At 45.3% G+C, this 12,560-nt stretch overlaps 1 protein-coding gene across 1 annotated transcript in view; it reads right to left on the minus strand.

Moving 5' to 3' along the window:
• The window catches only part of CD38 (CD38 molecule), a 43,481-nt gene extending 42,489 nt beyond the window's left edge, over positions 1-992 (minus strand). Inside the window, exon 1 of the mRNA XM_079154569.1 lies at positions 20-992. The gene's annotated coding sequence lies outside the window, so the exon portion shown is untranslated. The remainder of the gene's footprint in view (positions 1-19) is intronic.
• Positions 993-12,560: the final 11,568 nt, after the last annotated feature.

Below are 12,560 nucleotides of genomic sequence, written 5' to 3' on the forward strand. Positions count from 1 at the left end.
GGATAGTAGTAGTACTTACCTCACTAAGTTGTTATGAGTCTTAAGCAAGTTCATATTTCCAAGGTGTTTAGCACCATGCCTGGCACATGGTAAGTAGTCAGTAATTGCAGTCGATGATCCCCTGCCCCATGAGGTTGCTGCGGAAATTCGATCTCATAGTCCATGGCGTGTGTTTGAATGGTGTATGGCAGCATCCCAAGTGAGGGCCCAAAAATAATCCAAGGGTTTTATCTGCTGCTTCTTTCTCAAGAGTGCATCTGTGCTTTTTAAGCACAGAGTCATGTGAAGGATGGTGCCCCAGAACTTCCAGGGAGCAAATGCTTTCTAGGCAGAAAGAATAGCAGATGCAAAGGCTCCGGGGCCTGTTCCAGGAGTAGCAAGGTCATTGTAGCTAGACCAGAGGGGTGAGGGAGAGAGAATAGGAGAGAAGTTCAGAAGGTAGCAGGGGGCCGGATCACCTGTGGCTCTGTAGGACAGGGTTAGGGCTTTTATAGACTGGGCATTTTATTTTTGATCCACTCAAAGTCACAGAGTGACTTTATCTGATATGATATTTTAAAGGTGACAGCTAGCTTTATATTGAGAATACTTCGTAGAGGGAAAGGGTGGAAATATAGAGCCCAGTTACGATGACTTTGACCATGAGAGAAGGAACAAAGGGGGTAAAGGGGGGAAAAAGTTTAGAGGATGACTATAGTTTGAAGGTAGAGGCAACAGGATTTGCTGGTGGACTGACTATGGCATCTGCCAGAAAGGGAGGAGTCAAAGGTGCCTCCAGGCCTGAGTAACCACCAAAGGAGGGACAGTGTTGCTCTGTATAGTGACAGGAACTGGGGTGAGGTGGATTTGGCTTTGGGAAGAAGGCATGGGTGGAGAATTTTGTTTAGATGTATTAAGTAGGAGATGCCTTGTCGGCCCCCAAGAGGAGGCGTCAAGCAACCAATTGGGTATGATCACCTGGAGTTCAGGTGAGGGATCTGCGCCGCAGTCCTTAATGCGGGAGACTTACGTACCGCCGGGAGGATAAACGCGATCCCGCAGAGCACCTGTGCAGAAACGACAGAGCTTCAGGCACCCAACCGCGGGGCAGTCCCATAACTGAGTAAGAGAGACAAGGGAGTCCCAGCCAAGAGGGCTGGGAAGGTGGCCCCTGAGACAGGGCAGGGTGACTTGGAAGTTCTTGGTGGTATGGACAAGCTCACAGGTAGCGAGAGGAATCCCAGCCACAGGGGAGGGCGTGGTAGGAAGACCAACCCCACCGGAGAAAGTGGAGAACATGGCACGGGGGTGGGTAGATCAGTGGATTTGGTGATGGTGCTGTGAAGACATTCTCTTCTGGTTGCTTCTCCATGAAATGGAAAGGTCCCCAGTGTGAGTGAGGGGCTGGTGGAGCTAGAAGGCGACTGAGAGCATGAGGGCTGGAGAAATGGGGCGAAGTTGTCAGGAAGGAAAGGAAAGGCAGTCAGCAGGCTGGGTTCTTTGGCCTCACCACTGCCTGCGCTCAGACAGAAGGGTAAGAGTAGGCAGGGCCTTGAGTTTGACGGGTGGGTTTTGTTGGGTAAAGAGTTTTCCAGGGCTGTCACACTGGGTGGTTTAACAGATTCATGGCCTCACGGGTCTGCAGTCTGGATATCCAGGATCAGGGTATGGGCAGGGTTGGTTCCTGCCGAGGCCTCTCTCCTTGGCTTGTCGCTGGCCTTCCTCTCCCTGCGTCTTCATGTGGTCTGACCTCTACAATAGTCTGTGTCCATATTTCCTCTTCTGAGAAGGACACCAATCCTTGGATTTGGGCCCACCTTGATGATCTCATTTTAACTTAGTTATCTCTTTAAAGGTAATTGCTGTCTCCAAAAACAGTCACTTTCTGAGGCCCTGACAGTTAGGACTTCAACATATGAATTTTGGGAGGACCCCATTCAGCCCTTAACACTGGCTAAGCACAGTGAAGCAAAGACAAGGACGATGAAAGTTTGAGCGAGGATAGGATTTTAAAAATGGCCCATGGCATTCAAGGGAGGCCAACAGGAGGGTGGGAACAGAGAGTGACAAGATGAGAAAGCTCAGGACCAGGAAGTCCCAGGAGGGTCAAACAGTTAACAGAAAAGAAGGTCATTTGCACTCAAGTGGTTTCATAGGTACTGTCCCTACCTGGGTGTGAATCCTCCTCCAAACCAACTCCTTTTTTGATCTGTGGCATTTCAGTAAGAAGAGTCAACAAGAAACTTGCAGGTCTCCTGGATTCATTCCTCTCCCTTATTCCACAGATGCCCAGGAGGCTGGTTCCTACTGCCTGCAAATGATCCCCAGATGTCCATTTTTCTCCTCTCATCGGCACTTCGTCCCCCCTCTTTCTTATCTAGGAGGCCTTCCTGGCCACTCGCCCAGTCCACTCTCACGTACTCCATCTGTTCCCTGCACCCCAGCCAGGGTGGTGGTCTTCTTTCTAGCTGCCCCTTTTTTAAGTGGTGACTGTTCCAGCCTGACTCTGATTCTCTCACTTCTCTACCTGCTCTGGACGCAGCAAGTAGCATGTGAACCCCTGTCGGCTTCTCTTACCTCCGCAGGCGCCTCTAGCCCTGCCTTCCAGGAGACTCCAGTCCTGCGCCTCTTCTCCCCGTCCTCGGCCAGCCCACGCTGTCTTTGGCCATCACGAGGTCATGTCCTCACCCTGCTATTCCCATTGATCCTTCAGCCTGGACTGCAGTGCGATTTGCTCCAGAGGCCTTTCCCAACTGGGCGAGCTCTCCAAGTTGTGCACGTTCCTAGATGACGGTCACAAACGCCCGTCGATCTCCAGGGACAATGCGTCTCTCAGTGGCTCTGGTCTGGATGGCCCGAGAGATGCCCTCTGTTCAATTTCTTCCAGAAGCTTCCCTCTGCACAACACCAGGGGTTTGCTCAGGGCTGACTCTGCAACATCTGAAGTTTTTTCTCTTAGTATCTTGGAACTGAAGTTGAAGTCCATAAATACTGGTTGAACAAGTGAGTGAATGATTGACCAGTTTTACACCTGGCACCCACTCCTCCACCCTTTTTAAAACATGGAGATCTGTACTCAGTGAACTGTTCTCAGCGCCAACTGAGATGTGGATGGAATGGGAAACCCTGGTTTGTCCCAGCTTCATCTCCCTGGTCCCCGGCCTTGCTGGGCTGCCTTCTTCCTTTCACCCCTGGTCTCTGTGCTTTCTTTCATGGAGACTGTAGTGAAAGGTTCAAATCAACTACCACACAAGCCCTGTCAGAGGCCGGTCACCCACAGCACCCCTTTGAAAAGGGTATTTGTTTTGACAATAAATATGACAAGTACACCAGAGTAAAAGTCAAATAGACCAAAGTGGTAGATGCATAAAACGATTCTCACCCCTTCCCTGGAGTCCTCTGGGGCTCTGTTAATGACTGAGCAGCCTATGGAGAGATGCCTCTGCTCCATTTCATAAAGTCATGGCATCGGGCACCTCTTATTGGGCACCTGACTGTTCACATAAAGATATATAGTGAAGGTATTCCAAATCAGCAAACATTGCTGTACTGACTTTTTAAAAGTGACATCTGGTATTCCAATGCCCAGTATAGCTGACTTAGCTAGGCCCATATTGGTGGACACTACAATTGGTGTTACTACATTAAATGCAACAATAATATATGAAAGCACATCCAGTGAAACTTCACATCATGTCCAACCACAAGAACTGGATCCTGATTAGAATAAATTATACCCCATATGGGTATAATATGTCCAAATACGTTCAACTGTCATGTATGTCTAAAAAAAAGCAAATAAAAAAGTGAAAAAAAGAAATGCTATAGTAAATATTCTTGGGTCAGCATATTTTTCTGTATCTCCAATCCAAACAGTCCCCTAAAAGTAGACTTCCCGGGTCAAAGGGCACAGACACTTGCAGTTTTGAAAGATATTGCCAACCAAAAAGGCAAACACCAATTGGCATGCAGGCTAGGAGTGCCTGGGGACGCGGGTTTCCCAACAGTCACGCACTTAGGATTTCGGATTTGCTTTGTCTTCATTTCTGATTATTAATCAGCAGTGACTCGAAGGAACTTCAGCTTTTAGTTTCTCTTTCTCCTAAATGCAAGAAACACTTGAGAAAATGAATTCTAAAAGGATCCTGTAACCCTTTCCTTCTGCTGGGGCATTTGGTTTGAAAGATTTGTGTTTTTCTTCCTGCCCGTAAGCTGTTCAGTTACAAGTGCCCATCATTCTGATACAAGTTTGGAGAAGATTGAAACTGCACAAAAAAGTACCCCCTCTTCCTACCACATCAGACTTGGGGGCAAGTAAGCCACATTTTTAAATTTCCATTTTCTCATGTGTATAATGGGTACAACACAGTGCCTGCTCATCCCAAGGGGAACCAATGGGGTTCTCTACACACCTGGAATAGGCTGACACTCACGCATGGTGCTACTGTTATTATGAACTCATTTGTGCCTAGTTACAGTGCACTGAGGCTCAAAAATGGCATAGTCTAGTATTTATTCACTCAAAATCTATGAAGGCGCCCACACATGCCAGGTACTTTGTGAGGTACCCAGGACACACTAATCGATTGGCCTTGAGGAATTGCTGTGTCTCATCGTAGGCAGGAGCACGGGTTCTGTGTCACATAGAGCTGGGTGGACTCTGCCTTTTAGACGAATAATGAAAACACAAGTTCCCCTTCTGTAGAATGAGCTTAAGGATATCTGTGCTCATCATCGAGTTCCTTAGCTGGGAGATCCCCAACAAATACTCAGCCAGTCAGCACCAATCTTGGGGAGGCCACCAGACCCTCAGGACATCACAGGGAAACAGCAGCATTGAGGAAGGCTTTGAAAAGACAGAGATGCTCCTCCTCCAGGCTGGGGGAGGGCAAGTCAGGTGTGTAAAAAGAGGGGATCGCATCTACCCAGGACCACAGGGAGGACAGCAGGGTGGACTTGGGGATGTCTGGGGACCAGAAGAGTGACTGTCTCCAAGTCACACAAGTACTTGATGGAAATGCTGGTCCTCAAATGAGGGTTTCAGGCTCTCTTCTGTCTTTGGCCAACATCATTTGTCATTTTAAAAATCATTCAAGTAATGCAGTCAAATTTTAAAATCTGGAAATAGAGAAAAGAAGAAACATCCCCCCATTCCCAAACCCCAGCTCACCTCCCATTAATATTTTGGTATCTTTCTGTGTAGTTTCCCCACCCCCATCTTTGATGGCTTTCATTTTATATGTCTGGACTGCTCTTTCCACTGTGTTGTGTGTGCATGGCCACATCCTCCCTCCCAGAACGCCAGAGCCCAGGCTCAAATGCCAACTCCTCACTCTGTGAGCCTGAGCATCTTACATAACCTGCCTGTGTCTCTGGCTTGCTCTGGGACATACCTGCATATGGCAGCTACAGCTTCTAGGTGAAGTCCCCAGAAATAGGTGGCCTCCTCCCCTCAGGAAGGTGAGGACAGGGCCATCGCCTCCTCTGCTTGCCAGCAACACCAAGCTGATTTTGTCCCCAGCACCAGGACAATGACACCACATGGCTGGCACTTAGGCAATGGAAGCGGCACCTAGCGAGGTACCCTCCTGTAACTCACTCCAAGGTCTTTATCAGATTCTCCAAGCAAAATCTATCAGCAAGCATCTCTTGCTCATCTGCTGAGAATAACATGCAAAGGGAACAGATGCTACAATTAATTGCACAATTCTTCTCTTCCTCCTTCAACCATAATTGCTAACATCTTTGCGTGTCCAGTTTTGCAAACAATCCCCCACCACACTGCCAGTTCATAAACACTTTATGAGTCCCACATTACAGATGAGGAATCAGAGGTCTAAGAATTGACAGGCTCCATGTCTTTGAAGAAGATCTGTGGTCCAGAGGGGGGATTTCTGGGAACACGTTTTCTGGGTGGGCTGGTCCCAGCCCTGGGGAGACTTCACATTTCCTCAGGAGGATCATGTTGACCCTGTTTTCTGGGGAGGTGCGCCTTCTCAATGTGCATTGTGCATCCTCAAATGAGAAGAATGAGCAGATGCTGGGTATGCAAACAGTAGAAAAGCTTACTCTCTGATGTCATCAGATCACAGCCTGGGACCTGTTTTTTTCTAGCAGATTCATGAAAAGGAGAGCTATGTGGTTTCCCCTCCCACATCCTGACATTGAGCAAAGTCTAATGTTGCAGTCACTATTTGTTTTTTACATGTTCAATGAAACAAGAACAGGACTTGGCAGAATGCCTCCAAATATTTAATTCACACAGGCCGCCAACTCTTCCTCATAGGCCCGTTGACTTAATCTGGATGGAGATCTGAGTGCACGAGAGGTCAACCTCTCATCCGTTTCCGGCGCTAACTGCAGCCTCACAGACTCAGTGACTTCTCAGCTTTCCCATCTCTCCCCCTCCTCTACCTAGTTCCTTACACTTCCTGGACCTTCAGTGATAACTTGGACACCCTACCTCTAAGATACCTCTTAACAGCCTTCACCCCCACATTGCACTTTCCTATCACGTGTTCCTATGTACATCTGTACTTTCTGATTCTTTTTGGACAGTTTCTCCACCTCCATCTCTGTTCCCCCATTAGACTGAAGGGTACCAAAACAGTCTTCGCCTGAGGCTAGTGACTAGCAAGTCCTTGGTAGCTAGAGACACTGCAAAACTGTTGCTGAATATCACAGACCAATACAGACCTTTTTTTGTTTCATTTATTTATTCGTCCAAACATGCGTTAATTTACTGAGCACCTTTGCTGTTCCATGAACTGTTCAGGTGCTGGCTGAATAGTACTTTAAAAAGTTCAGCCTCGTGGAGCTTAGACTCTAGGGGGGACAGACATATAATATCTGTATATGCTTACTGTACATGCTATACTTACTGTAAAGTAAGTATAGAAACTGGAGGTGGTGGGGGCTAGGAGACAAAATAAGTGGGGGGTGGGAAGACAATGTGGAGGATCACAATTGAGGATGAAGGATCCAGGAAGCTCTCACCCAGAAGGTGGTAAAGGTCTGAAGAAGGTTAAGTAGTCATATGACATGGAGCAGGGGACAGGATTCCAGGTCTAGAGGGAAAAACGAGCAGGTGGAAAGGCCCCAAGTCAGAAGTGAGCCTGGGATGTTCAAAGAACATCAAAGGTCAACTAAGAGGTGCCTGGTGCAGGAAGAGCCAGGAGAAAAGAAGTGGGAGCTGAGGGTAGAGGTGGACCTGTTCATGTGTTGGAGCAGGCTGATCTGAAGAAGAGCGATACTGCGTGACCCCTTTATCAGGATGATTCTGGCTCTTCCTGAGAATGAACAGAAATGGTGCAAAGGCAGAAGGAGCGAGACCACTTGGGAGACAGTAGTCATGACCCAGATGACAGATGATGGTGCTTGAGCACAGAGTTCTAGATGTAACGCCAAGAGAGGACTGACAGGTTTGCTGGTGGAGTAAAGAGGTGAACAGCATCAAGATGGCTTCAAGGAGTTGGGCATGAACAGCTGGGATGATGGATGGAGTGGTCTTTCTTGGACTTGAGAAAGACTATAAAAGGAAAATTCATTGGATCACAAATTTGAGATGCACATTATGTCTGCAAGTGAAAAGCTGGGCAGCCAGACACGGTGCCAGGCTTCATAAATATTAACCTGCTTAACAACTCAACAAGGCAGGTACCATTCGTGACCCATCTTACAAGGAGAGACGGAAGCTCAGAGAGATTTGTTGAAGATCACGCTCTAGTTGGCAGCAGAACTGAGGAAACGAGACTCAAACTTAAGTAAGGGGCAACGGATGCACACTTGTCTCCACGATGCTACCTCTTGAGCGAGCAAAGGCACACACACCACCATCAGCTCACTCTAGTCTCTTAAATCCTTGCATTTGTTCTGACTGGGTGCATTTCTGAGTTCACTGCTTGGCCAGGGGCTGGGGTATTCTAAGCAGAGTAGGATGAGCCATGTGCTGCAGCCTCATGTTGTGGTGGAGGACCACATGGGCCCAGAGTGGAGCTAGGAGAAGCTCCCCAGGGAAAATCAGGGTATCAACACCAGGAAAAGGGTGAAGATGTTGAATATTCAAAACAGTAGAAAATCACTCGCGATGTCCAAGTTAGCCCATTCATGCCACAGGGCAAAGCTTCTACGTTAGTCATTCTGTGTATGCATTTCAAACCCACCCAGAGCACAGATGCATGCCAAATCTTCTCAAGGATTTCCTTATAAGATGTTTACTTCATTCCCTGGGACATTTATGCTTTCCATTCTTATATTCTAACACAAAGAGTCTGAAGGTCAAATATCTCAGCCGGGGAAGGAACACATTCTTGAATATTTAAGAGGCAACTGGACAATGATCTCTCAGCCCAGCATCATTCTGAGCAACTTAAAAGATGCAGCAAAATAAAACAAATTCGAAAGACATCTCCAGATAGAATTTATTTAAGTTCTCACACTGAATATCATTCACTGGTTTAAAAAAATGTTTTTTGCTTCATTCTTTTTAATAAACTTTGTTATGTTCAGCACTTGTAGGTTCACAGCAAAATCAAGCAGAAAATAGAATTCCCATGGGCTCCCCTTCCCTGACACTCACACCTGCTCCAGGGTGGCCTGTTTGGTAAAATCAGTGAACCTACTTTAACACGTCGTTAATACCCAAAGTCCATGGTTTGCATTTGGGTTAGCTCCTGGTGCCGTACATTCTGTGGGTTTGGACAAAGGTATAATGTAGTGCAGGTGTGTTTATCCACCATTGTAGAATCATCCAGAATGGTTCCACTGCCCTCCAAATCTTCTGGGCTTCCCTGTTCATCTTCCCTCTAAGCTCAGGCAACAGTCTGTCTTTTTACGGTAGTTCTGTCTGCTGCAGAACACCACGTAGTTGGCATCGTGATACCAATCCTTCTCAGATTAGCTTCTTGTATACAGCTATTTGCACTTACATTTCCTTGTTATCTCTTTTAGGGCTGAATGATATTCCATTGTCTGTGTGATACTGCCGGTTATCGGTGACGAGTCCTGCTTCCTCAAATGTTCAAGTTTGAACATCAGAGAAGCGTGCCAAGGCAAGCATATGAAGCAGGTTTGATTTAAAGGTTAGTAACACAAACTTCCTCTGGGAAGGAGAAGGGGGTCATGGCTGGTGTTCTGGTATCCCAAGAAGTAAGAGCACCCCACCCTTTTCACAGATGAAAGTTTCCTCTGTTCTCCTGCTCTCTCCCCGCTTATCTCTCTCCTTCCTGCCTACCTGACTAGGCCCAGGAGATGCTGGTGAGATGGCAAAAAGGTGAGAAGCAGATGGGCAGGGGGAAGGGCCCAGTGGAGCGATCCAGGCAGGTAGGAGCCCAGGGGGCATCAATTAGCAATTCCCTGACTGCAGTTTTTTGGGAGGGGTACTCTAAGCAGGTAACCTTGGTGGTCAAATGGCTCTGGAGACACTGACATTCCAGTCTTCTAGGGGTGGTCTCCAACTTCCCAGACTCAGATGGCTTCCATTGCCTCCATTCAACCCCATCACCTATGATTCTGGGTTCCTACGTACTACAGTTTATTTTTCATTCGTTTACTGAAGGATCTCTTGCTTATTTCTGCTGCGCCCAGATCACGAATCCCCAAAGACCACCAGGAGCTGTCTCCGATGCAAAAGCAAAAGGGTCTTTATTGCAAGCTCAAGCTCGGACTCACAGTGTTCACTGATGCAGCAGGTACTGGCTGAGAGTCCAGAGTCTGGATTCAGTGGGATTTTTATGAGCTCCACAGTAGAGCGGGAAATTTGAACAAACAGTAAACGGTCGGCTGATCTTTCAGCATGTGTGGTTTGGCATGTTTCCATTGGCTCAGGGTACCCAGGTCTTAACATATTAACATATATGGTTTGGAATGTTAGGGATTGACTCGTTAGCTCCTAATAGAAACCTAGGCCTGAAATCTTTCATGCCGTAAACACAGCCTGTCATGGCTGCAGTTCAGCTCCGTTTTCAATTTCATTTTGTCTTCTAAGACTAAATTCTTCCAACTTAATGAGTTGCAAAGTTTTGCTTACTTTACTAAGTAAGTAGTAACCAAAGCAAAGTTCAAATTTATACTTTCCAGAAGATGATCCCTTTTGAAAAGGAATCTATAAGAATTCTTTTTTAGGTTTTGTAATGGCAATTTTGTGCCCATATGCAATTTCTGAAAAATAAGAAAATAAAGAGAAAGCAAAATAACATAAATATTTTTGTGTTAACATAAAGGATTTTTCTTGAATTGTTACCTTAGAATTTTATTATCAAACTTTAACATATGTCAGATATTTTGCTTTGTCTTTAAGTAGTATTCATAAATAGCACTTTAATAATGCATAATCCTTCACAGTCTTGTCTTACCATAGTTTATTTGATAATTATCTAGTTTTTAAATATCCTCAGTCCTTGCTGTACAGTGATTACATCCCAAAGATAATTCTCCGGGAATATCTCTTTTAATTTTCTTACAATAAACTTCTGGAATTTGAATAAAAATATATATTTTTTAATTTTGGTGTGGTACTAAGGATTAAACCCAGACATGTTTTCCCACTGAGCTAGGTGGTAAAACCTTTTTTGTTTTTTTAATTTTGAAACAGGGTTTCACTAAGTTGCGAGATTGACCTTTAACTTGTGATCTTCCTGCCTCAGCCTTGCACGTAGCTGGGATTACAAGCATGTGCCACTACATTTGACCTTTAAATATTCTTGATGTTAAAAGAAAAAGCATAAAAATTAAAAGGAACTTGGAATTAAAATATATTATAAAACTACAATTTTAAAACTCATGCAAAAAAAGAAGTAGCTTGGGGAGGACAATGCAGCTCATTGATAGAGCATTTACCTAGCAGGCAGAACGTCTGGGTTCAATTCCCAGCACCACACACATACAAAAAAGGTAATTATCAAGCACACCGTTAAGAATCTAGAAACCAGTTAATCGTTTTTTTAAATTGCTATTGCTTCTTTTTTCATATGATAATGTAATACATGCCTTTTGAAAAATAGTGAGCAAATAACTCCATGCAGTGTTATTTGCAATAGCCAAGATTCAAAACCTAATTGCACATCAATACCTGAATGGCTAGAGGAATATGGTACACATATGTAGTCAAATATTATTCAGCCTTAGAAGAAGGAAATTCTGCTATTTGTAACAGCAAGGATATTATGGTTGGGATGTGAGGCGTCCCCCAAAAGCTCACATGTGAGACAACGCAAGAAGGTTCAGAGGAGAAACTATCCGGTTGTGAGAGTCTTAACCCAGTCAGTGAATTAATCCCTGACGGGATTAACTGAGTGGTACCTAAAGTGGCAGGATGTGGCTAGAGGAGGTGGGACTTTAGGGGCATCACTTTGTGGTATGTATTTTGTTTCTGGCGAATGGAGTTTCCCTCTCTCTGCTTCTGATCACCACATGAGCTGCTTCCCTTTGCCACATTCTTCCGCCATGATGTTCTGTCTCACCTCAAGTCCTGAGGAATAGTCAGTCTCCTATGAAATCGTGAGCCCTCAAATAAAGTTTATCTCCTCTATAATTGTTCTGGTTGGGCTGTTAAGTCACAGTAGTGACAAAACTGACTAAAACAATGGATGGACATGGAGGACATTATGCTCGAGTGAAATAAGCCAGAGACAAATACTTCATGATCTCACTTATATGTGGAATCAAAAAAAAATTGAACTCACAGAAGCAGAGAATAAAACAATGGTTGTTGGGAACTGGGGGATACACTCAAAGGATACAGATGGATGTGCAAGTTCTGTGCCCAGGCTGGCGGGGATGGAGGTGCTAAGGGACTTGATCATGTCAGCGTGACACAATGTGTACATGTATCATCTCATCACATGCATGCCTTGAGCACATCCAGTCTCTATTTGTCAATTAAACATGTTTAAATAAAATAGAGTCTAAAATAATGGGAAAATACACAAAGGTATTTTAAAAGCGAATAAAAACCACCGATGATCACAGTGCCAAGAGAAAACCACATTATATTTGTCCTTCTAATTATAATTATGTAACTGTATATATTTATGTGGTACAGAAGGATCTGAATGAAGAAAACAGAGAGGGATAGGTGGCTCAAGAATAACACAGGTTTATTGGAGACAGACCTGCGGAGGGGGCCCAGTAGAGACTGGAACTTGTCTTCTGCTCAGAGCCTGGGGTAGTTAGGGGCCTGAGTGGGGAGTTTTTGCAGTTAGGCTGCTGCCAGGGAAGGTTCTTGTGGACGTTCACCTTTGTTCTTTGTAGGGGTCACGGTTCCAAGTCGAACCAGGCGTTCCTCAAGATTTCAGTCCCAGATAACTTCCTTTCTTGTGCGATGACAGATTTGTCTGGGGTTTAGGTCTGGCTGGGTCAGAGTGACCGTGGGATGACTGTTATTCCAAGACAGAGGGAATGTTTCAAATGGAGTAGCTTAGGTCATGTTTTCCCACACGTATGTACACACACACATACACATTGTGTGTGTATGCATACAGAGAGAGACACAGACACACAGACACACAAGCCATCAACAACAAAAAAAAAAAAGAAAAAGAAAAAGGTCTATTAAGCACCATAATCACGTAACAAAAGCTCTC

The sequence above is a fragment of the Sciurus vulgaris genome, assembly GCF_902686455.1.
Source record: "Sciurus vulgaris genome assembly, chromosome: 9".
NCBI classification, from domain to species: Eukaryota; Metazoa; Chordata; class Mammalia; order Rodentia; family Sciuridae; genus Sciurus; species Sciurus vulgaris.